This window comes from Gymnogyps californianus, chromosome 15, assembly GCF_018139145.2.
Source record: "Gymnogyps californianus isolate 813 chromosome 15, ASM1813914v2, whole genome shotgun sequence".
In the NCBI taxonomy this organism is placed as follows: Eukaryota; Metazoa; Chordata; class Aves; order Accipitriformes; family Cathartidae; genus Gymnogyps; species Gymnogyps californianus.
Window position 1 is genome coordinate 11,993,058 of NC_059485.1, and position 25,918 is coordinate 12,018,975.

The 25,918-nt window shown below is 37.6% G+C and overlaps 1 protein-coding gene across 1 annotated transcript in view; it reads left to right on the top strand.

Annotated features, from left to right (window-relative positions):
- Positions 1-17,542: 17,542 nt before the first annotated feature.
- Positions 17,543-25,918, top strand: part of MRTFB (myocardin related transcription factor B) — an 89,563-nt gene continuing 81,187 nt past the window's right edge. The window contains exons 1-2 of the mRNA XM_050905701.1: positions 17,543-17,586; positions 20,954-20,998. The gene's annotated coding sequence lies outside the window, so the exon portion shown is untranslated. The remainder of the gene's footprint in view (positions 17,587-20,953; positions 20,999-25,918) is intronic.

Below are 25,918 nucleotides of genomic sequence, written 5' to 3' on the forward strand. Positions count from 1 at the left end.
CAGTTTATTCTAAGTTCAGCTTCAAACCATGAGAAATAATATCCCTCGTCTACAAGATGAGGGGGAAGAGTTAAACACCAAGAATCTTTCTTGATGTTTATCAGTTAAAAATGACTTACCTGTGATAACAGCAAGCTCGGTGAGGCTAGTAGTGTGTAATTGTTGGGTACATCTCTTGTAATCTGGAGTTGCTTTTGTCTGTTTATTTTTAAATCAAGATTCAAGTTCTAACATGTATGAATTTGAAAGGTTGCATGATTATGTGGTACAGAATGATGGCAAAGACTCTTAACTACTTGGTAATAGAAAGAGTACCTTTAAATCTTCCCACCCCCCTGCCAGCCACTAAAAATGGGATCAGACAGTCATTGTGAAATTTGACCTAGAATGTAGTTGAGAAGTAGTTCAGAGCTACTGTCCTCTCTTTGGCTTCAATTGATGAAACACTGACATTTGAAATTGTTCATTTCTTAGCTTTAGCATCTCTTAACACTCTTTAAGGGAACCAGTATCATAATGACTGAATAAAAACACTTAGCTTTTTTCCCCACTAACTTGATGCGGCTAACATATATATATATATATAAAAAGAAGGCTCAGAAAAACTGACACTAAATAAGAGGGAACTAAGAGGATCCTGTAGAAAACAAACACTTTACCACTATTATCTTCCCTTGTATTTTATTCTTGGAATCAGCCATTAGGTTCTGGGGGAGAAAAATATTTACTCCATTGTAAAAGGCCAGACAGAATGTACATGACTGACTGTATGTTTTGATAAGGTTGTACAAGGAAATATTCAAATGTTTTAAAGCTTCGGTGCCATTTTTTATTTTGAGTACAAAATGTTAAGAGTTCATCTCCCAGGCTTTTCAATGCAAATAGGCTGGCTGTTTTTTTACTTGAGTTTTGATCTGTATTTTACAAGCTTCTCCACAATAAATTAAAAGAAAGAAATATTCTCAGCCACACAGTCTTGAAAACAGGGAAGAAATGTTCCGTAGTTTGGCTAGCCGATGCTTAGCTAAGAGATGAATTCTTTAGTCTTACTGAACTTAGTAAGGGTAACCAGGGCTACTACACTGCTATGGTGATTTGTTGTCTAAACAGAATATATTGCTGCAATATATCAAAATGGGCCTGCATACGTACTAATTTTAGTGTGATTTTTTAGAGCATGGCAAAATTATCTTAATCCACAACTGCTATAAAGCAGTTTTCCTAGGAATATTAAATTGAGGTGGTAAGGTTTACCATGAGCTAGGTCCAAAGAAGACTAAACACGGCTTCAGAAACTATTAAGCTAGCAACCACAGCTGGGACTATTAAAGGATTTTAGGCAGGGGCCTTACAGGAGGATTTTCAGGAATGCCAGAAAGTAAATTTATAATTTTGAGGATAGAATTTTCAAAATCATTACTAAATCTATCACATATGTACTACAAATTTATAAAAGTTTTATTTTTAAATCACCATTCCCCACTGCTCCAGCTTCTCTTTGATATCTGTAGTTCAACTGAATTCAAATTCCATCAACCCTAACCCAAAGCTCACAAGTATATGCTGGAATATTACATAATTGGATTAGCAAGAAGAGAAACAAATTTCCATCTGTAGATTCAGTGAAATAGCTCTAGTTTATCTCCTTTAGTGACTATTACCTATTGTCCACAGAAACATACTAACGTTCAAATTTCAAACACATACAAAACGATCTCCCAAGTGATTCAAAGCCCAGGAGTTTGCCCAGCGAAATGGGCACATAATGCCTAAACTTGACATTGCTGCACTTCAGCCCCCTAAAAATAGGCAGCATAGTTCTAATTTGAGTTATTTGCGTAGAGCTACTCAGTTCCCATTAGTGTATGCAGTGGGACATGCACATTATCATCCATCTTCTGAACATCCTCTTGGGTGAATGGAATGTCACAGGGCCCAGGGGCACCAGGCATCTGCAGCTGCAGCGGAGGTCTGTGTGCCATACACCCACAGCATCATTTAACACTGACTTAAGTAACATCTTACAGTTTCTTTGTAACTTTTTTCTCATGATGCTGTGTTTGCATTATTCTCAGATTCGCCATTCAACTTTTATCTTTCTTCTATTTTTCCTCTGGAATTTTCTAATTTCTTTCTTTTTTGCTTCTCTTATCCTAATGATGTCTGTCTGTATTCTTGTCCATCTGTTTGGAATTCCATTCCATTCAGGAATGCTGCTTAAATATTGCTGTAATTTGCTATGTCTACTGAGCACAACTAACACTGAGTTCTTTGCAAGACTGGCTGCACTGGAGCCTTATCCAGTACTTAATGTCCAGGGGCTTATATAAAAAATGTATTGTACTTCATTTTCATTTTGGTCTCAGTCTTGAGGTGCATCACACTTGGAAAACTGACAGGTAGAGAAAACACACAGCAGCAGGTTGGCAGTTGGAGACACTCCTAACACAGAGATGGCCAGTATGTAAATATTCAGATCACGTTCAGCTATACCACAACAGCAAAAATCTAGAGATCCTTCAAGAAAAGAGTCCTGCCCATATCAAATATGAAAAAGTACCTAGAAACTTTTGAGGCATGTCCCATGCAAATCTTGGTGCAAGAGGTACTATCTATACAGATAGTCTTTAAGATAGTGAAGATGTCTCAACCAAGGCTTGAATTGCAGCAATAAATCTGCTGTACTATAGTTCGTATAACTACTACAGTAAATTAGGATTTTCTTAAATACTAGCATTATACTGCACATCACTAGCTGACAGAAGTCATAATCAAGACTTTAATATTTACTTGACAAAAGGTTTGAATGATCACATACTAAGTCATCTGATCACATACTAAGTCATCTGAATTTTTTCCACAAAGTGTTATTGATATTAAAATGTAGTGGGTTTTTTTCTTAGTCCTATTAGCTTCTTGGGGATCCCTGACATATTTCTAGTGGCTTGAATAACACATGCATTATTACCCAAATAGAGGAATTTCAACTGATATCCACCAGGAATCTCTGACTTCCCTTCACTCATTATCAACTTTGCCGACAGCGTGTAACATTACACATACGCATTTGCACATACATATACACAGACACAGAGTATCTGCTGTGTTGGGTAATATGAGCCTGCACATCTTCAGTGTCCATGTCTCTGAAGATGACCCTGAAAAAGTAAGCTAAGCCCATCCCTGTTTCTATATATAAAACTGTTTGTTTAATTGGTGGACTGCACCAAGAATAAATAATGAGGTAATTCTGAAGATTATTCCCAGAACAGTCACCTAGGATTGTTTCTGCAAGTCAGAGCTACCTCCTCTCCTTTGTTCTTTTTGGTTTTTGTTTTTTTTTTTTAAATGGTTTCATTGGCTGAAGGTGAACAGCTTTTACCTAAATGCAATTTTAGGAACAGTACAATATTTCAAGAACAAAGCATTCTGCACATAAGTGAGGTTTTGGAGTGTTTGTAAAAATTGTTAAAAGTTCAAATCCTAAAACTGGATCAAGGATTCTAACCAGATTGGAGATGGAGTTCCTTCCATGCAAAAAATAAGAAAAAAAAAAAAGGAAAAAAAAGCTTTCAAGTACTCTCAGTCAATTAGGGAAGACTACCATCAGATTTTTTCCAAGGTATTGTACAGATATTATTTACCTTGAGTAACAACAGTTTAAACTAGAAACTTAACTACAGATTTTATCTCAGAAAAAAAGATTTTAAAAATACTTAAACAGGTACAGTAATTCCTTTTTCAACTTTTTTTTAACTCTTTAGCTACAAAGGTTATAAAGGCTTGATGATAATAATAAAAGAAAATCCCTTCTGTTTTTGCTCCTATTATATTTTGCTTTGTTTCTTCTAATGTATCAGAAGTATACATGGCTCCTCTATGTCTTGGTCTATGCACTAACAAATAAATGAGGTAAAAAGTAGCATACAAAGTTCAGAGTTAAGTAAAATTACTGCACAGTAATGGGGTAGGCTTGCTCATAGGCTTGCTGGTGATTTGTTATATTAATACAGTAATTGTCTTTTTTAATGACTATGGACATAAGTGGAACTCATGTAACTTGACCCATTGTGGTTGAAAGAATACAACCTCTAGTCAAATACCAAACAGACCCTATGAGGAGAGTACTGCGCCTGTTTGATAGATTATAAAATTAAGAGCTTAATGCTGTCATGCACTTGGTGATGTATTTATTTTATCTCACAAATAGGGAGCCAGAAAAACTAAAGGCAAAGGTGTATGCCCAAGCTGACAAAGCAAGTCTATGATGAAGTGTGAAATTGAAACTAGCCACTGACTCATAGATCAGTTTATACCTTAAAAGTCTCATTTTTCGTATCCCACCATATGCTTTTTCACTTCTGAGATGCTGTTATTTATTACCAGTTTAAGGTGAAAGTCTTAATTTCAGTGTCTGAGTAAGTACTCTGAGTAGCATACACTGAAGTTTCTCTTGTTTCCTAGGACTGATGCACTGATTCACACTAAGCCAGTCTCAGCCACATGCAGAAACATTCTGCCACCTCCAGTATAGCTTTGGGACCCAATACGACACCTATCCTATGGCAGTAACTCACCAGTACAACCTTTCTAGAAGCCAGTTTCACCTTACCTTCTGGGTTGTCTCTAACTACCCTGCAGAGAGGAAAGCTGGGGATTAAGTGGTAGCATGGAGTCAAGAACCAAGAAGTTACTGTTTTGCTGCTAGACTTTTTCAGTTCAAGTCCTTGTTCAAAGAGTGAGTTTCAAATACTACAGAGCAATTCAGGCTGGCAGGCAGGACCCAGCTCAGACCTAGAAAATCTGATTTCTAAGTAACTGTAATTAGCTTGACTCTTATTGTTAGGGTTACACTGCTTAAACAGGCAGATTCCAAAATAGGATCAGGGCCAAATCAGTTATGATCTGTTTTTATCTATCTAAAAGGCTCATGTGGACTTAATTTGCTATTGTGTGTTAAGAAATAATGAATAAGTAGAAAGGATTATGAACACGTTTGGCCTAGAGAGGAAGAGAGAATGCAGCCATAACTTCAATTTTGAAATGTCTTATTTCATCATAAGCTTAACTTTCAAAGCTGACACGGGGATTCTGGTACATAATGCCTCATTTTCAACTAATTGCATCTTAACTGAACATCCAAACCTTCAATTTGGAAGCTCAAATTAGCAGCTAGATGATGTTTTTTTTTCAAATGTCTGTAGATGCCAACTGGAGGATCTAGGCATCTTATAAGTACTGTATAAAATAGACTGAAATAGAAATGAGAACTCTTTAATCAACTTTAGCCAAGGAAGAAGGGAAACTGGGGAAGAAATGGTTATGCAACCCAGGAAAGAGGAAGAGAGAGAAAAGAGTCTTTTCAGCAGAGGAGACCTCTGTCCTATCCCTTCTTCTTACATTAACACTTTTGCTTTACCTCTTTGCATTTGAGAATATGTAAAAACCTATGCTCACTGCACTAGCTATCTATTATTTAATTATCTAGCAGTTCTTATAATGTACCTTTTTAGGAGTCAAAAGTCTTCAAATGCAGGCAAATAATCCATACACCAGATTATTTTATTCTAACTATAAAAAAAACCAGAGGGCAAGAAAATAAATTCAAATGTCAGTAAATAAGATTATTAGCAAATAAAATAAACACTAAATTAGATATTCAATTATTTACAAATCAGCAGCTTAGATTCTAGCTCTGTTTCATTTTATGACAGTGCATTATAAAAGTAATCAACCTAAGAAGAATTAGTACTTCCCAGGCCTTTTTCATTGCTTGTAAAGGTTAAACTTACTTCTGTAACTGTGCTTATTAACATCTGCTCTGCCTTTCAAGCTATCTGTTAACGTGGGGAGAGCACAAAATTGTTGCTAACACTGAAGGACTTCCCACAGATACCAAAACTTAATACATTTATATTAAAATAGCATTCAAATATCTAAATAGCTTCCAAACATAGTATACATAGCTGGGACTCACTGTACCCATTATATGTAACAAGTAATATCACTCTGCAATGTACTCATATCAGACTACTTGCTCATCAAGACTATCCCAATTTTTATAATTACAAATCCACCTTAGTTCCCAATTAGTGCTATGCCCAAGGTCTAAAATTCTCAATATGGGCCAGCATGATCTCCAAGAGAAGAGCATGGGCTTCTTTTCCTCACTGGAACCAATATTTGATCATGAATAGCTCACAACACTGTACACTACTTATCCGTGTCTCCACACCACATATGGTTCAGAAAGTCCGTAAGGTACAAACCAGTAGAGGCTGGGAATACATCATCTAGTCTTCCCTACACATCCACTTTTTTTTCCAGTGTCAGAGAAATAGTATCAGGCAAGTCAGATCTCTCATCCTCTGCAGCACAGCTATTCATATGTACATTGATTATAAAGTCATAATCAGCGCTTTCATAACTCTACTTTTCATCCTGAATCTCTTAAAATAGAATCATGTAGCAGATATGTGTACAGATTGTACTTCCTAACTGCACTTTTTTGTAACCCTGTAAAGCATACAATCACCTGCCTCTGCTACATGAGATTATTATGCTAGTTGGCAAAAAAAAAGAAAACTTGAGGACCCCTGTATGCATCGTTTTAAATAATTATGGCATGTAATGTGAAGTATATCTTTCTTACAAATGAGATAGGAAGATGATTCTTTTTTATGGTGCATTCTTTCAGAAATTTTAAATATTCATTACTTTTATTAGTGCCTATTTATATATGAGTAAATGCTGTTCTACTTTCTTTATAAAAAGGATTATCCTTTCTGTTTGTTTAAATGGATTTATATGCCATTGAGGCATACAATGAGGGAGGTAGTCACTTCCAGGCTTTCAAAACTCAAGTCTTTAAACATGCTTTTATTAAGTAATAAGCATAATTAATATATGATGACAGTCTTTACAAGAAAACTTCTTATAATCTGCTGTTTTATCCCTAATCAATATCTTGAATAATTCACCCTGAAGTTTTCTCAGCTCTGTATGTAGAGAAAACCAGTATCCTTACTTGAAGGTGCCTTGCTTTAGGGCTAGGAGGAAACAAAGAAAAATGTAACTTTTCTAAGTAACTCCCATGCTACATTGTGTCAAAACTACGTTTTAAAAGTTGAAATTCACCCAGTGAAGAGTACAAACATCCCATCAAAGACTTTTTACCACCTGTCAGGCAAGATTTCATCTGGTGGCATATACGAGTTAAATACGAACGCAAATCAATGCTTCCTTAACTATTTATACAAATTAATTTTTCAGTTGGGTATGAGGTGCTTATATTTTAAGCCTACTAAATTAATTAATGACTTGGTCAACATAAGTCTTGGTTCACACAGAAAGCATCTGCAGATAAATAAATCAAACACTACTTGCCAATTTATAATATTGTATTTATGCTTCCACCCTGTGCATGCTGAATGATGGCAGTGGCAAGTGAATCAAATGGGAACTTTACAGCTTCCCAAATGCCACAATCTGAGAATATTTCATTAGCAATATTTATAAAATAAATTTTTCAATCTGGGATCTGATTAATTTCCTAAGGAAAATCAAACTTAGAAACAAAAGCAACCCTGTGCTCTTTTAAAGCATAAAAAAGACATATGAAGTCAAACTGTTGGTGAACTAGGTGTGAGAAGAAGTTGCAGAGGAGGAGTTACAGCAAGGGTTGGTGGTAAATGGTGCTAGCTGAGACAGAAGTGTGTGCTTAATAAAACAACCATCTACAGAAACTGCATAGTCTGTGGTGTCCTTCCTTCCTTCCTAGGACGCCTTTGTGTCCTATTCTATATGGATCAGTACATACTATGTACAGCATAGTGGGACAGAGAACCGAAGAAGCCTGAGCTAGAGCTCTGCAGCTGAGTAACAGCTGCATCAGCATGAGTATGGGTGATAATAAAACGGGGTTACATGACTGAGCCAGTCACACAGTCCTAATCCCAAGGAAAAAGGAGAACAGGGACATGAAAAGGATGGTGCTTAAAAGGTAGGATGAACATGAATAATTAATTTTCAGGGAGTGCAAAATGATGTGATCACCTTCAGATTCTCCCCATCTGTTGCTAAGCAGCATTCTTTAGTCACAAGCTTTGACTTACAAAACGAACAGCAGCCTCCGCACATTTTGCTATTTTTACATTTTAAACTGTTCTTTTGCCAAGCTTTCATTATAACTGTATTTCAAAATGCTCTAGAACAAAATAAGATGAGGACTGAGATATCTGCATCCCTTGGGAAAAGGTATCAGTTACTACCTTGGACAAGTAGCCCATGGACTCTCCAGTCTCCAATAAGGAACTAGGAGAGCCTCCATCTCCCATGTACAAAAGCCAGTGCTTTTTGCCTCTCAGGCCTGAGCTTTACATGAGAAATTGAACTTGCATCATGGAAAAGGCAAGAGTATCACACATTTGGTTTTGTATATTCATCATCAGTTTCAATCTGCATAAACAAAATCCCAGAATTTTTCCCATGGTGGTGGTGAATTAATTGTATTAATTCTTTCAATCTGTACTAAGGATGTTGTTCCAATGATCAAACACTGATTTGATGCTCTGGGCATTCTGACAAAAATTAAAATTAAATCAACTACCTCTCTGTGTGAGAAATTATCTCTCTCATTTAATTAGAAGTAAAGAGCTGGCTGCCAATGTTCCAAAACTAATACCAAACATCCCCACTGCAAACACCCTCTCCTCAAATGCTTTGATGCATGACCAAAAATTTCAGAAATCCTCGTTCTTGAAGAACAAGAGAAGCAATTGACAAAGAGCGCAGGATCTTTCACAAACTGTGGGCTACTAATAACCCACACTTAGCCCCCACGTGTCTGCAATTTAAACACATTACACTGGCAACTCTGTTAAACAAAATGAGTAATCATTTTAAAGTGCAAATTGACCATCAGCTCCATCTTCTTTGATATTCATGAAATGAACAAATCATAAAGTAAAATAACATTGGCGGTCCTGTGGAGTATGTGGTCTGGAGCAGAAGATGCCTTCCAAGGAGATAAAAGACATATTCAATAGTTACAGCAGGTCTTTTCCTAAATTTCTACAGAAAAGGCAGAAGGTTTTTGCAAGGTCTGCTAAACCAGCACCAAGGTGATAAATTATACTCTTTTCTTGCTAGTCTCTCTACTGGATAGCAGTAAATAAGACTATAGCTACCATCATTAGGGCTTCTTTCCCCCCCCCCCCCCCCCCCATTGGCAAGAGACTGACTAGAGATTCTGGAGTCCTCTGCTGAACCACAGAATATATCTTCAGCACTCTAGAAAAATATTTCCCAAAGGGATATCCCGAAAGCTTCCCAAGTCTCCTTGGCTAACTGTAGCAGCCTTTAGAGCTACACAGCTAACAACTGCTTCTCATACAGCCACTGGCCCAAATCCACACACATTAGTCTACATCTTTTCGTGTCCTTCCAGATGCCTCAGCACTCACAGAAGCAACAATTCTACCTAGCCCCATCATCTAGCTATACCTCCCAAACTTTGAGCAGCTGCATTGTTCTGCCACTGTTTAGGCCACCACTGTTTTGGCAATGAGTATTGCCTATTGAAGAAGATTTTTGTTTCATATAAATTAATGTATCAGCACAATAGCTTTAACAACCTGGGCATTTATATTCACCTACTGCCTGGGAATAGCTGTGGACCTGCACCTTACATCTACATGAGGATATGTCCCAAGCCAAATTTTTTGCAGTAGCAAGAGTCAACAGTGCCTTTCTCCCTCTTTTTGGTATACCTGGAGGAAAGAGAAGCAGAGACTGGTTTTTTAATCTTTGTTCAGCTCCTTTTTTTCCCCACCAGCTGCTGCGTAAAAGGACAGGAAGCAGGCAACAAAACCTGCAGCCTACAGGTAGGTAGACTCCTGTTGCCAACTCAACCTCATCCCTGCAAGCGTCCAATTTCTGCAAAACTGCAGGACTGTGGCTGGGACATGAAAGAACAGCAGTCTCTGGCATGCTTCCTGTTGCTTCAAGGAACAGGCAGATGAGGAGAAAAGAGGCATGAGGAGGCAGCAGAGATGGAATACACACGTGTTCAAAGGTGGGGCTGCATCTACAAAAGAGGAAAAACAGGCAGAAAAGCCTAATGCAGGCAAAATGGGCTGATACAGGGGATACAGGTACCCCATAGGAAGAAATAACCAAAAAAAGGGAAGCTATTAGGAGGATTAGAGGAAAGGAAAGAATGGAAAGGTCTGGAAAAACCATATATCCAGACTACGTGTACAGCTGGCAGATTGTAATGAACCTTTTTTGTTGAGCCATACTTGAGTCCTGGTTTCTGATTTTTAGGAGATAACATGTAACATTTATATAGCAAATCAAAAACTCAAATCAAAAAATAGGAGAAATAATTGTGCATGGTAATATTTCAAACACTACAGATACACCTTCCATTCAGGTACTATAGAAAAAGCTAGCTATAGAAAAAGTTTAGGCAATTTGGTTATAATTGATGACAATGACTGCTTAAACAAAACACTATTATAACGACCTGTGCATTACTATCACCGTTGAAGGCAGATCAAGCACAGACCTCAGTATTTTTCATAGGTTAAAAAAAAGTTCAAGAACAGTATTCTAGTTGTATTTACTTCTACTCTTAACTTTGAATTTCAGAACATTATAAATATTTTCAGTTTTTCAGAAACAAAGGTATTTAATGAAGGTTCACCTTTAATGTTTGCTGGTTGGTTTGTTTGCTCTTTAATCTGGAGAAAGTAAAAACATAGGTTCTAAGCTTTTAATCTTAGCATCGTTAACATTCAACCGTCAAACACAGATGAAAAAATAGAATTTAAATGCCATTAATAAATATCTATTTCTTGTGACAGACTATTTAAGCTTCAGTGCAAGACTGAATTTACAATTAATATAAATAACTGCTGTTTGTTAGTCCTAATGTACTAACAGCCAATGTTCATGAGTTATAATTATTTCCTTTGATGTAAGCCTAAGTGTGATATTCTTTTCTTTTATGAGAACCCACTGATGACCTCCAGTGAGCTCCATTCAATAAGGTCAGCATGACTACAGTTGGCAATGGAGACTAAAACTGTTTGCAGGATCACTGCTTCCGGACATCAAGACCCTCTGTATAATCACTGGGCTAAAATCATTCTAAGTTTCTCTAGAGAATACAAAAAAATTATGGCAGAGATAAGGTCAGCTGACTGTTTCTGTAACATGGCTGTTTCAAATTAATAATGGTTTATATACTTATTTAACCTACCAATTTAACCAGTTATCCAGTGGGAAGTTTTTGTATTTTTTGAGTTTTGTTCTTAGCTATTATGCTGATAAACGCTGCCTTTTTCTCTTTCAATTTCCTTCTCATACAGAAATAAGAACTGGTACTGTGGTTTACACTAAAAGTCCATCTAGACCAGCATCCTCCCCCTAAGAGTAGCCACAACTAGATGCTTCACATGAACATTCCAATCCTTTGTTTCCTATTGAACTTAAGGAGTTGTTTGTCTGTGAGAATCACCCCTTTTTAACTATGCTGACATTTTGTAAGAGCCTTTGTAACAGGAGTGTTAAAAGCTTTTTCAAATCCAAATAACACTGTATCAACAAGTCATCTTATCCACTTCCCCCTTAGTTATTTGATATAACTCAAAAAGACCTTTGGAGAAAGCTCTTTGGAGAAAGGCGTCATTTTTACATTGCATAGCATGTTTTGTCAATCTTATTTTGATCTCAGGCCCTTAAGGAATATATTGGAATATAATAATTACTATTTATATGACACTAACAGAAACCATAGTTCTCATCCTAGTTTCAAAACAGCTTGCTCAACTGCAAGCTAACTACACTACTATTCTGTAATCCTGCAAGTTACACAGCAAAATTGTGATACTTACTCAATGAATTCTACCAAGAAATTAATTATCCCCCATCAAATACATAGTTGACACTTGGCTTTGGGAGTCAAGGCTAATAATTGCATTTATTCTTCTGGAGGTAGTCCAAATCTTTGAGGATATAACCTGCCTAAAATGATGAAAGAGCACAGATGATAGATATTTGCAAAAGCTAAGATATCCCCTACTTAAGGACCTACTTAAAGAAATAGGGATTTATCTCTTTGGAAAGTGAAAATAAGGTAACCACATCTGCAATGTTACTAGAAATTTTCCTCTATATCTTCCTTTTCCCTCTAGCTTGGACATGATCAAAATTTCCCAACAACAAGCAATTTCTGCAGTCATATCCTGTATTTGAACTTCTCTTGAGCTTCAATGCTAATTGTTCCTTTGTGGACTGTGGATACTGCATAGATATGCTGTCAAAACTGGAACTACTTTCTGACAAAAATACCTGGAGCAGTGAACAAGTATTACAAAATGCTTTTCTCAGCATTTGAATTCTAATAACGTGTAATTAAACCTCTTAAAGGTTAATCATTCAATAAACATTCATGTTAGCAAAAAAACTCATACCCTATGTACTAATTGCAACCTGAACAGAAAAAACCCAGAGTGGTTCACTGGTGCTCCTGGGTAAAGGCAGATTTACAGAAATTCTCTGAAATGCTTGATTTTTAATCTCATGTGCAGAAACTGATTTTATGTATATGAATATATTATTTTCAGTGCTTCAATGAAGGTATATTTCCAACATGTTCTAAAGCAGCATTTAAAAAATTCTTCAGACAGCTTCAAGACATTCTCATGCCTATAAATAACCAAAAAAAAAATCTTATGTTTAATATAATTCATTTTCATGGCATTTCTGTTTGTAGAGAGGTGTAACTGTATGATACACTTCATCTGAGTGGGTGCTAATTGTGGTTGGCAAGGTAACCTATGAATAAAAGCTTGTCTCTGAAATAGCATAAATTTGGCTATGTTTTAAACGAAGTACTTCAGTTATTTGTGTTAGCAGATACAGGCTTGAAGTGCTTTCTTGAGAAGAATGTTACAAATGAACGTCACAATGCCTGAAGATTAGGATAACGAAAAAAATACTACTTGAAAATGTACACTAACTTTTTTTAAAAGTCTTCACTAGAGTTTACACAGAACGTGGTTTTATTGAGGGATGCATATGAATTTCCTCCCCAGAAAGCTAGTGTGATTCTTGTATACAGTTACCAAATATTTATATATCAGAAAAAGAAAAATAGACTAGAAGACCTGCAGAATACAGGCACTGTAAGACAATCTTTCTATAAACAACAGTAGCAAGTTATTATTGATAATTAATCAATCAGATGCACTGGTTATTGCATTAACAGCAGTGAAATTCCATGTTCATATGAAGCTACATATACAGGCAGGAGCATCAGGAAGATATTCTTAATATTTCTGGACAACAGTGTCTTCTTTTTATCAACCCATATATGGACTTGGTCTAGAAGACATATAATGAACCCTCTCTTTTCTAATATGCTTAAGAAAAGAACTGATGGAAAGCCTTTGGAAAAAAATTCAAATGAGTTTGAGGTGTCATATGTAAGATTTTTACGGATACATCTCAGACAAGTACACTGATGATTTTACTACTACTGCTTGTATTTGATATGACTTCGACATGTAAAATCACACAAAACTGTATGAGTGAATTTGATAATTCTTGTGCTAATTTAAAATTTATTACAGAATATTTTTATTTTACATTTTAAATAATGAATTGTCTTTATTAACAAATCTGAACACAGTGTTTACATCTCTAGAACAATCAAATTCTTTATAAAGCCTGTACTAGAACTGAAAAGCATCTGTAGTTTCTGAATAATTTCTAAAAAAATTTTTGCATTGTTTCATTAAATAAACAATCCTTCCCTAAAATATACAGCTTACAACTGCATGATGAAACACATATTTGTTATAAATCACAACAAATATTTTTATTTGAGCATTAATTTGGGTATTAAAATACTGATATTGTGTCATTTGTCTGCTTTTCATGTTTAGCACTTTCTAACAGCAGGACACTAGTTTGAAAGCAACAGAGGGAGAGTTAGGTCCATCTTTTCAAACGGCAGCATTACTCTAGCAGTTAAAATTGTTGTACCTCTGTTTCTTTTGCTTACTTCTATTGTAAGAAAGGAAATATAGAGTTCATTGTTATTCTTGGAGGCAAATGCTGAGTGCTCTAGTTGAACTTTTCTGTAATAAGAAGGAAGTGTTGTACATGTTCATGCCCAAGACAGGAAAGGTGGTGCTCAAAAGACAAGAGCTATTGTGTGGAGCTGGACAATTTCCATAGAGTGATTTTATGGGAGAAACTGTTTTCAAGTAGTTATTTGCTGCTTTAAATGTGTCTTCCTTTTCACTGGCTAGTATCACCATGTTGTTTTAAAAAGCACAAATATCTTCAAGAAATGAGTATCAATTGTGTTTAATGTCAACCTTTTAACACACCTTTGCCTCTGATACTTTTTTTTTCAGGTTTTTAGTATTCTATATCATGGAATATTCAAAGTATTCCATAATATGAATCATGCCTATACCGTTCTAATCAATTAATTAGCAACGCCTTAATACATGCAGCAGTTGAAATAACTAGAATAATCTAGACTGCATTGTGACATTAAAGAGATTTTACACCTCTTGCACAATGTTCGTGTACATGCTTGTTTCCCCGTATTCTGTACACTCTGTAAAGAGGTAATCTGCATTTCTGCAAAAATTATGTCATTTCAATTCTTATATACAAGATAGAAATACGATTTATATGTTACTGTCACCCGAAATCACAGCTAATCTTTTTATGTTTCTGTTTTTTAAATGTGTTTAAATGTGTTGGCTAACTTAAAGGGAAAAAAAGGTGAAGAGTCTGAATTTAGTCAACATAATCTCTCTGCAGCAAAGGGATGTCTTGTGTTTTCAGGAAAACAGAAAATAAAGAATTCTTTGTGAATGGAAACCATTCCAAAAAGATAAATACAGCAAATATTCCTGTTATTCAGTGCATGTGAAGAAGAAAAAAAGTCATAACATAATTTCTTTGGCATAATTATCTGACATCTCATCTTAAGTAACATTCACACCCAAAATTCTTTGCTAGAATTTACATTATACATCCGTTTTCCCCCAATTATTTTCAGTTTTGTGTGCACTGTTGAATTTGTAGGTGGGGATTTTTTTGTTGTTGTTTAATTTTTAGTTTTCCTAGAACTCTCTAGACCAACTTTTTACTCCCAAAACATTAAAAAATTAGAAGATTTTATAGGAGAGAACAGCACCAAATACTTAGTGATTTTGAAGGGTAATATACATGTTCTAGGCATGGTCATTGGGATGACTTGATGAAGCCTCCTTGATTTGTCCTTAGAGACTAAATGTGAAAAATAGAGATGTAGCCATGTTCGGTTGAATCCCTGGTTTGTGTTAAAACACAAATATTGCTGAATAAGAGTCAGTTTGTAAATGTCTTTAATTAATCTCTACAAATTTCTGCCATGTTAAAAGCATTTGTCCATGCAAAAAGGCCTTGAACTAAAGGTATTCCAATAGTTGTTCCACTGCACAGTTCTTTTTAACTATATCAGTCTCACCTACTTTCTTGTTACGTACATCTCCGTTACTTTTTCTGCGGTTTTTGTTAACAGCGATAGCTGTTTAGTCTTATGTAATAATTTGTTTTGAATTTAGACTATCATTTCTCTCAGTTTGAGAAAATTATGTTTGGACACAATACACATCCACTGAATTTGTATGTTTATCATTTCTCTGCCTTAGCCTCGAAAGTTTTAGGACCTTCTCCAAATAACGTAATGGCAAAGGAGGACTAAGATCTTAATCTCTGTGCCATTATACAGCTTTTTTCCATTTTCTTAGAAATCTGAAATTTCAGATATAAATTGGTTTTATTCAATTTCACCTTAACTGTTTTGTAATCTTAATTTGATTAATTAGATGCTACACATTAAACTGAGTACTTATTTGTAGTTTTTCACATTTCTGGTTTTAACAGCAGACTTACATCTGAACTATTTTATTTGAAGGGTGACAGAAGTAAATCTGGAGCAAATTACAGGTTTTAATGAGATCTTTACACAGTTCATTGCTAAGTTTCCAGGTCATTGCTGGTTTTAGTTTGTTTCTGAAATTGGATAAAATCTGATTAGCTAACTGTAATCTAGAGGAATGTAAGAGATATGTACCCTGTTTTAAAAAGCAAAACAAATAATAACCCTTCCAATCCATCTAAATAGTTTGAACAATTCTTTAAATGTCAAAGCATTAGTCTATAATGAAGCATACCAGAATGTTGTTTAGCATCTTAAAACCATAAGAAATTAAAAACTGGCCTTTTTTTTTTTATGCATGTATGTGTTCCTTTGCCTGTGGTATCACTGCCGAACAAATGCACGGAAAAACTCTTTGGAGGAGGGAACCATGTTTTGCTTTGTTACCATGTAGCATAAGCACCATGTAGTCTCCTCGCAAGCTCCTGGACAGTAGCAAATTGCAAGTAATAAAAAAGCTGCATTAGACCGTTGCATCGAGTGGCAGCTCAGTTCAGTAATCTATGAGCTAAAAAAAATACAAACCAAAAGCAGAGTTGCATAATAATGGGCCTGATGCAGTATACTTACGGAATAAGACTAGCTTGGTATTAGTCCATTTGTTAGTAAGATACTCACTGCTGTGAGCACAATGTTGCACAATACATGCAACAAACTAATTATTGTGTGCATGCATGCTCATATTCTGCTTGCAGAATAAATGCACATTTTTTTCTACCGCACGTGCTCAAGCAACATCATCAGGTTTCTAAAACCTCTTCTAAGCAATGGGTTTTTTTCCTCCTGATTGGTTTGATGTTTGATCAAGTTCAATCACCTCATTTATAGCTAAGCCTGAAGGGAAAATACACGAGTTGTAAGTCCCATCTTGCTTATATGTGTCTGCACAGCCGAAGTTTGAAGCCATACCCTGAGTTTTGCTTCGAATTTCAAGTTCGTGCGGCTGCAGCACCTGGAGGAAAGCTCTGTGGGAACGGCCTCGGGCCGCGCCGCCGCGGCGGGGAGGCATGCTCTACTCACCGCCGCCTCGCCTCAGCGCTGCAGAAATCCCGCCTAGCCCCGGGCCGCTCAGCTGGGCCCTGCCGCCCCGAGCCAAGCCGCGGGGCACGGGGTTAGTCTGGCACGACCGTACCGCCACCAGCCAGGGGCGTCCAGAGCGAGGAGGTACCTGAAAACGGGCGGCGGTCACAGCCCTCGCGGGGCGCCACCTCGGCCGAGGGGGACAGGGCGAGGGGCCACTGTGAGGCAGGGGGGACGGTTTACCTCAGGCCCTAGGGGAGGGACCCCTGACAACACTCTCGGAGGAGCCGCACCCAGGCGCCCGCGCCCCCTCAGCTGCCCCTCTCCGCTGTGAGGGGCGCGAGTACCCGGATGCAGCCGTCCCGCCCACCGCCCCCTTCCCGCCTCCTCACCCCCCGCTTCCCACATGTGTGAGGCGGCCGCAGAGCGCCAGCGCGCGCACGGCCCTCCCGCCCCCGCCCGCGGGCCAACCGCCGGGGCGCGCGCCCGAGGGCGGTCTCGGCCGCAGAGCTCGCGAGAAGACATGTCCGCGGCGGCGGCGGCGAGCGAGGGTGAGCGAGCGGTTGAGTGAGTGAGTGACTGACTGAGTGAGTGACTGAGTGGGGGGCGGACGGTGCCGCCGCTCGGCCGGGCTCCTCCACGCGGGGTCCGCGGGGGAGCGCGCGTCACGTGACAGGCGGGGCGGCGGCGGCGGCTCGTCCCCGGCGCGCGGTGGGATGGCCGCGCTGCCGCGCCCGCGGGGTCGGGCCGGCCGCCGCCGCCGCGGAGGGGACGGAGGGCGGTGAGCGGCAGCCGCGAGCCAGCCGCTGCCCTCTGGCCCCTAGGTAGGCTGTGGCACGGCCCCGCCCGCGGGTGGCCGCCCGCTCGCGCCAGCCAGAGCCATCTTAAGGAGGCTGAGGCGTGTGGGAGTGCGCCTCGCCGCCTTGGCCCGGCGCCAGGAGGGGCGGCCGCCCGCCCGCCCGCCCGCTCCGCTGGTGGGGGCCGGGAGCGGCGGTCTCTCCTTCCTTGCCGGGGGAGGGCAGGATCCCCGCAGGGCCGGCTCCTGGGGACGTGGTGGTGGTGGTGGCGGCGGCGGCGGCGGCGGCGGCGTCCCCTCAGCCCTGCCGGGCCTCTCTGTGGGGGCTCTCCCGCCCCGCAGGGCCGCGCAGGTGGAGTCAGACCGGCGCGGGGGTGCTGGTGCCGGCATCTCTCGCATCGTGCTCTGGGATGCGTCTCCCTTGAAGCTCTGCCTAGCTCGACTTCTGCCATGCTTACGCTGATAGGTTTTCCTTCTGTTGCACTGCGGTCACGGATTTTTTATTTATTTATTATTTTTTTTTTAGTAAGGCGCACAAACTCCGGGGTGAGGTACGGGGCCTGTAGGTAGAAACGCGTAACTGCAGGGCCTGGCCTTAAAAGTACGTGCATTGAAATGAAACCTTTTCCTTGTTCAAAGCAATGAAGTTGAGACCTCTGGCCTTGATGACCCAAATCATACCACTACAGCGTAGGTTCACTTACCTGTTTAAAGAGCAGCTGCCCTTAGTCCAGGGACTGTTAAAGTGTTTCATTTGTTATTTGTGAAATACATAGATTTTAGGTGGCACTTGGTTAATCAGCTTTGTATGGAAAATAACAAGTGTATCTGCAGCAATTGTATGCACAGATCTGTACCTCAGATGCACATGAATCGGTTAACACTGGTGAGAGTGACATTCTTTGGAATGGAGGGAGCAAGGTAAAGAGCTCTGCTGCAGTGGCTTTCCTTTGTGCCAGCAAATACATTTGCCTTTATTCCGTTTATACGGGTTTTGTATTGGTTTCTAAGTATGCAGTGCAGAAAACTGCTGTTACGCTATCTCAGTGCAGTCGAGAGAGATAATAGTAGGACTTCATGGCTGCAGCAGGCAATATAGCTGAAATAAAAACTACAGAATTTAAAATAAAGTGAATAATTTTTTTAAACATGGAGTAAATATCAGAAAATTATCTTTTCATGCATATTTCACAAACAGCACCATGAAATCTCATCAATTTGCTGTCAATATGTCTGATAGATTTAGACTAACATCAGTCACCTTTCAAGAAAAAAGACCAGCTTACACTGTACTGTGAGTATGGCATGTTCTAAAGTTCTTGTTTATGGGAAGGTGATTGCGCTTCTTCATCACACTACATCTTTCCCTTTATGATGGAAAAATGCCCAGGTTTTGAATTAATTGATGTTTTAAAGCTCTCAACAAAGGCACAGCTGGCATTTCATAGATTATTTTCTTAATGTTTGACATTTTATCTATTTCCTTCCTGAAGTTTTCTTTCCTCTGTAATTAGGGCAAATTATGATTTTGTGATATAACTTGCATTTAAAACTTGACAGAGTGCTGTCTGGTAATCACACCAGTTATTAAGAAAATAAAAATATCTGGAAGCTGAAAATCTTTAGTACATTATTGGAAGTGCAGAACAACTTTCACAATTTGGCTGTATTTGGAGAAATGTAGAAACTGAACTTAATGATACAGGTGAATTTTTAGGAGCAGTCATACAGTAACATGAAAATCACCTTAATATTTACCATTTTTAATTTGTGGGATTCTGTTGAAAATTATAAAAAAGCTTTAAAGGTGGAGGTTAATACATAGATATTTGGACACATTTAGTGTTTATGTGTGTAAAATGTTCAGTAAATTGGAGCCCTTGCTTGTTAGCCTGGAAATCACATTAGATAATTGATGAAATTATGGATTGATATGATATTGGGTGGGGAATATACTTAGTTGTGGTGTTGGTTTTTTGGTTTTTTTAAACAGCGTTTAGATTACTGATTAAATAATTATTGGAAGGAAGAGGGAATACCTTTTATTGTAGGCCATTTCTTTTTTTAGGCCTTTTTGGCATTTCCGTCTTGTAACCTCTTCCTCTTGTGTGCTTTGGTTTGGTTTTTTTACGTGTTTAATTTTTAACCGCTTTCACTGATACGTATAGAAACCATAACACCAGCTTCAGCCTTTGGGCATGCAAACCTTTAAAAGAAGAAAAACCTTATCTGTTAGGATTAATCTTTCAGAACAAAAGCAGCATTGTGTGGCTGAGTAATGTATGGGACCTTTTAGGCTGATACCTATGGGTTCAAAGCCAAAACTGGAAAACTTCATTAATAGTGTATGAAGTAGCATTTAATAAATGCCAGCCTCAAAGATAACTGTGATTTTTTAAAAACTTTTCTAAATTTAGTATGCAGTAGGTTTCCATTGACATAATCATATGTGTCTGTGTATGCATATATCTACACACATACTCTAAAATACACTAATAAATGAAGTCTATGGAACATGGAAATGAAACGATGGAACAAATATGTTTGAGTTGTTGTCATAGCAAAAAGCCAAAATGTGGTTGTGAACAGTTTCCTTTTCTTTTTCTTTATAAAGGTTCCTTCGTATTCGAATCTATAGAAAACTAAAATATATTTCTGTTATTAAATAAAGTTATAGTGCATAGATATAATTGGCATTTAAACTTCCAAGTGTGAAGACATTCCAGCTCTAAGGAATTATGCAAGATGGACTTGAAGGAGCTAGGACTGGTCTTATATATTGTAGTTGAGTTAAAAGGAGGGGGTGATGCACTTCTAGCATTATTATTATTCCTGCCAGAGGTAACTGGAAAGACAAATAATTAGTGTGTTAGAATTTGAGTAGTAATATGAAAGGTGCTAAAAAATGAGCTTAGAGCATATTGCAATTGGTTTACTCTGAGAATTTTTAACCTAATAAGATACTTTAACATCACAAAACAGCAAAAACTGAGAAAGAGCAACTTATATTCTTAAGGTTTTAATTTCTTAGGTGGAATAGAATATGTAACTTTTAAAATAAAGAATCCTTGTGACATTTTTGTGATTTTTGTTTTTCCTATCTTTACTTTCCAATTGACCAGAAATGTGCTGAAACAGACACTATAGAAGAAGGCTAGAGATACAAGGTAAGTGCTATATCTTAAAACAATTAAAACTTTCTAAATACAGGGTTTTTTATAAAGCTGCTATTTTTTTTTTTAGTGAGCAGTGTATCACTTTAAATTGTGCTGGTTTTATAATGCTGTTAAAATGGAAGGTTTTCCAAGAGATCTGTTCTCATACAAACAGGAATTTGGGGATATGTAGTACCTGTGTTACATAAGCTAAGAGCAAGTTATTGTGATGTTTTTGCTTTGCCATTTGATATGAGTGTTCTTTAATCACTTCTTAGAATTTTGACTTAAATATTCTTATGTTGATTAAATATTTTCCCTTTTTTTAAAGGACTGTCACGCTTGCAAGCCTTCACAGATTATGTTAGACTTTTTCTAAATGTTAGTAGTTTTGATATTGGTAGGTAAAACTTTGGCCTATATAGCATTTTGTTTATTTTTAACAATTATTCTGCAGTGACTCAGGCTAGTACCAGCATAGTGCCAGAGCACTTAACAGCACAGCACTTCCAAAGTACCACCCAACCCAATGTGTTTTGATTAAATAAATCCAGTTATAGATGAGGAAAGGAAATTTCTTTCTCGAAGGGAGTAACCAAGAATGTTTAATGGCTGCTGATAGAATTCTGTTTCAATAAGTATTAGGAAGGGACTCTAGCAGCTTAGTAAAATAAGGAACTTAGGTTATGTCAACTAAAACATTCTCAGTTTTGGAACTGTGTGCCTCTGATGTTCAGCTGGTACCGAAATGGTGAAAATTCTGATCCTGCCCCCTCCCTCCTAATCTTTTGTATGGGAAAAAGGGCTTTGTTGGAGGGGTGGGAGAGGTTGCTTTATTTTCAGAATAACCAAGACAGTGTCAAGCTTAAAGCCTCCTTGATAATTTCTACTGAGGCCCCTCTAAGATGAAACAGAGCATTGGCTCCACCTCTACAGAAAAAGCCAGATGCTGCACACAACTTTCATGGCTAAGAACTGCTCCAGAGAATGGAAGAACAGCAAGATGTTCAAAACTTCCTGGATATACACAGAAGGTGGTATGTATCTGGGGCATTGATGTAGTCCAGCAAACCCCAGAACTGTAGTGTTAGGCAAAAAATCAGCAACAGTAAACACTTAAAGATAGGGGAGCTTCCTTTAACCTGAAGGTAAGTTGTGTTTCAGGGTTGCATTCAGGCTACATGAAGAAGGGCAGGTTTGATTAGACTTGGCAAACCAGTTCACGTCCTTGTTTAGTAAATCTGCAGCCTTTGTTTCTTACTGTGAATATATCTGCTACTTTTTTAGCAGCATGCCTAAAAAAGAGATCAACAACTGAAATTAAGCCTATTTGCACTTGACAACCATGAAGTTTCATGTTTGCTGCTTTAAAGGAAATCACTCTGCTGCACTGAGCACAGTGAACCAATATTCCTGGCATTGTTTCTTAAGCATTTTTATCACCTGAAGTTCAAGAGCCTAAATTGCATAATATTAATTATGGAATAAAACTTTCTCAAACTTTTCTTCTGTGGTAAAGATTGACAGCTTCTGTAAAACTACTCTTTGGGGTTGTTGAAGCTCTGTCGAAGCCACAGCCACAAAAATCTTCCATATCCTGAAACTCCAAAGCAAATGCACATTACAGAATTTATTAAAGTGTTCAGATTACTGTTATTAAATCCAGATGTTAATGTAACAGTTTTGCACTTGTGCAATAAACTGAATGTCTGTGATCATTGACTCAGTAGACAGTATTTTAAGATTTCATATTTGGGTACTTGGCTAAAGCCATTAATTAAATGTTTGAAAACTAGCTTAAACCTGGGCATGATGCCAACAGCAACAAAGTGAGAGAGAAGTCATAGTTAAGCTCATTTTTGATCTTCAGACCAACTAGCGAAACACAAATGAACAATAAACGCTAAAAATAAAGACAAAAAAGACAAAACCAACTGGTTTTCTACTCTTCTCAAACTGTGAATTTATGAGATAATTAGCCCTAATTTATATCCCTGAAAAGGATGGACAATTGTATTTTTATTTCCACGTTTTGTTTCTAATGTTAGAAGTCTGCTGGAAGGCTAGGGAACCATTGCTGAAAACTTGATTAAAAATTCTAGAGACATTAAAATTAGTTTGCCAGTCATTCTTTGTTATAAATATAAAAGAGGTAGCTCATAAAAATTCAGCAGAGAAACTCATTAAAATGGAGTTCAAGTTGTTAGTGTATTCCAGTAAAGTCCAGTTAATACCCATAAGTGGTGCTTCTATGTCATGAAGTGGCAAGTTTCTCACTATTTCCTATTAAAAAAAAAAAAAAAAAGAAGAGACATAGAATTCCAGCTACTGACATTCTGTCTAATTACCTTGCTGGCACAATCCTTAATTTTGTTCCCCTGTTTTAAAAATGAAAATTTATTGTTTGGTAAAGTTGTAATCCAGCAAAGCTTTAAGCATGTGTTTATGAGACTAAATGGGTTGCACAAAGTTGAACATGTGCTTAAAGCTTTTCAGGATTTAAAGATTTTCAGGATTAGTCTGGAGAAAAGGAGACTGAGGGGAGACCTTATGGCTCTCTACATGAACTACCTGAAAGGAGGTTGTAGCGAGGTGGGTGTCGGTGTCTTTTCCCAAGTAACAAGTGATAGGACCAGAAGAAACGACCTCAAGTTGCACCAGGCGAGGTTGAGATTGGATATCAGGAAAAATGTCTTCACCAAAAGGGTTGTCAAGCATTGGAACAGGCTGCCCAGGGAAGTAGTTGAGTCACCATCCCTGGAGGTATTTAAAAGACGTGTAGATGTGGCACTTAAGGACATGGTTTAGTGGTGGACTTGGTAGTGTTAGGTTAACAGTTGGACTCGATCTTAAGGGTCTTTTTCCGACCTAAATGAGTCTATGATTTAGAACCACATGTTAGTAAAGCTTTAGGAGAGTAATAGTTGTGACTTAACATAAGCAAACAAATCTGCGTATGAGTGTCATTGTAGTGGATGTATTCCTTCTTTCACCACAGTGTGCGTTTTTGATGCAATTTTGTGTATAGGTAATCTCTTTTACTTTGATAGGTATTCAGTGTAAATTGTGAATTATGGTCTTAGTAAGTGTTTATACTTAAATATTATCTGAGAGAACATGTGATGTCACTGTTAATCTCATTTTGTGTTTTAAAATGCTGCGTAAGTTGTATGTGTTACCAGTATTTTTGTATGTTGTGAATTAGCCATCTTTCTCAGCACGTTTCATTCTTGTATGTAAGTGACTTTGGAAGTGTGAAAGCAAAGGAGTGTGTTTGTGCTTTTATAGTCTTTCTTTGGTGGTAATCAGGCAGATGAGGGCCTTGGAGTATGTGTATTTTGAAAATGGAGCTTGCTGAATATGCTGAGATTACTATACAGAAATTAACGGGATCGTTATGTTCATTATGGGTGGTCTGAATTGTACCATTTGTGTATTATTTTAGGAGTTTTTGAATGGACTAATAAATCTCATAACTATTTTGGAGTGTTTGTTTTTTCATTATGATATGTTACTTGGTAGGTTATTTTTGAGGATTTGCTCTTTAAAAAATATAATCTTAAAAATATCTTTCCATGGAAAATACAACTCAAGACAGGTAACCGGAAGAAATGCCTTAATGTTTTGCTAGTGATTTTCAATATGTAACTTGTACTCTTTGTACAGCTATACTCTCGATAAATATACTTAGTATATTTATAAGGTTTTTGTTAAAGACTTGTAAACTGTGTGAATTAGGAAATAATTTTTAAAATCTTTTTGAATCACCTCTTGACACCATTTAGTAGTGAAGTGTCAGATTTTCTATTAAATCAATAAAATAATTTTTTTGGATGGCAGTATGCTTGTTCACACATTTTCCTGTCATAGTTATACTTGTGCTTGCTTCACATCCAACAGAAGGAAATAAATTTATGCACACTCCTAGTAAGAAAATTCTGAAAACAGATAAATTCAGACTCTCATTGATTTAGTATCTCTGTGCAGCAGCATTTGCTATGAAGTTGAATGCAAAATTGACAATGAAGCTGTGTGTTTGCATGTCCATTCTCATTTTTAAGTTTTTCACTCTTACAAAGTGGGTTTTTTTTAGTAAAATTGCATAATTTAATGCTTGTACTCCAGAGGAGTAGATGAACTCGTACTGATTAATGTATTTTTGCAAACCTTGAATTTCTTTCAGGTAAGAAATCCAAAACTTAAATACAGTTTGCAAGTAGTGAAAGTGCTAATAATACTTGCTCTCACTGAATACTGAGGAATTGCTCTAAAATCAAAGTTGATCAGTTAACAGGTCATTTGTTTGGGACTTGCTGGTACTTCTTTAAAAATTTCCAATGTTTCTGTAGTTTGGCTGATACAGTTTAGGTAAATATTGAGACTAATCACAACATCATCACACAACTGTGTGTGAAGTTACAGGAATGACTGAAAACCTCACCGTTTTCTAGTTAATGTATTCAACACTGTAATTTCATTTGGAGTTTCTGTACAGCAGAAGGATTTTAATATCTGGTTTATGAGTGTAGTGCTCATTGTGTTTCTAGTAAATACTTAATTCAAGAGAAGTTACTACTTTATACAGTATATTATTTCTGAATTTGTATGGGTTATTTACAGTAATGCTTTATGTTAATGTCAGATAATATGGCAGCACTCAAATACTTTCACTTGGTGTAAGATAAAGGCTCTACCGAGCAAATGCTATCAGTTTCTGCACAACGTAAGCCATCTTTGTGGTTATAGGAATTATAAATCTGCCTATGTGAATCAAGCGTTAAATAATTCGCTCTACATCTGTAGACAGTTTCAACCAACTTTCTTTGCATCTATGAATAACATAGTGTAATTGGTGATTTCTTCTGGAATCAGATTAGCATGGTGAGGCAAACTGTTCTGGCTGCGTAGATCCAAGTTCAGTGGTTAATAACT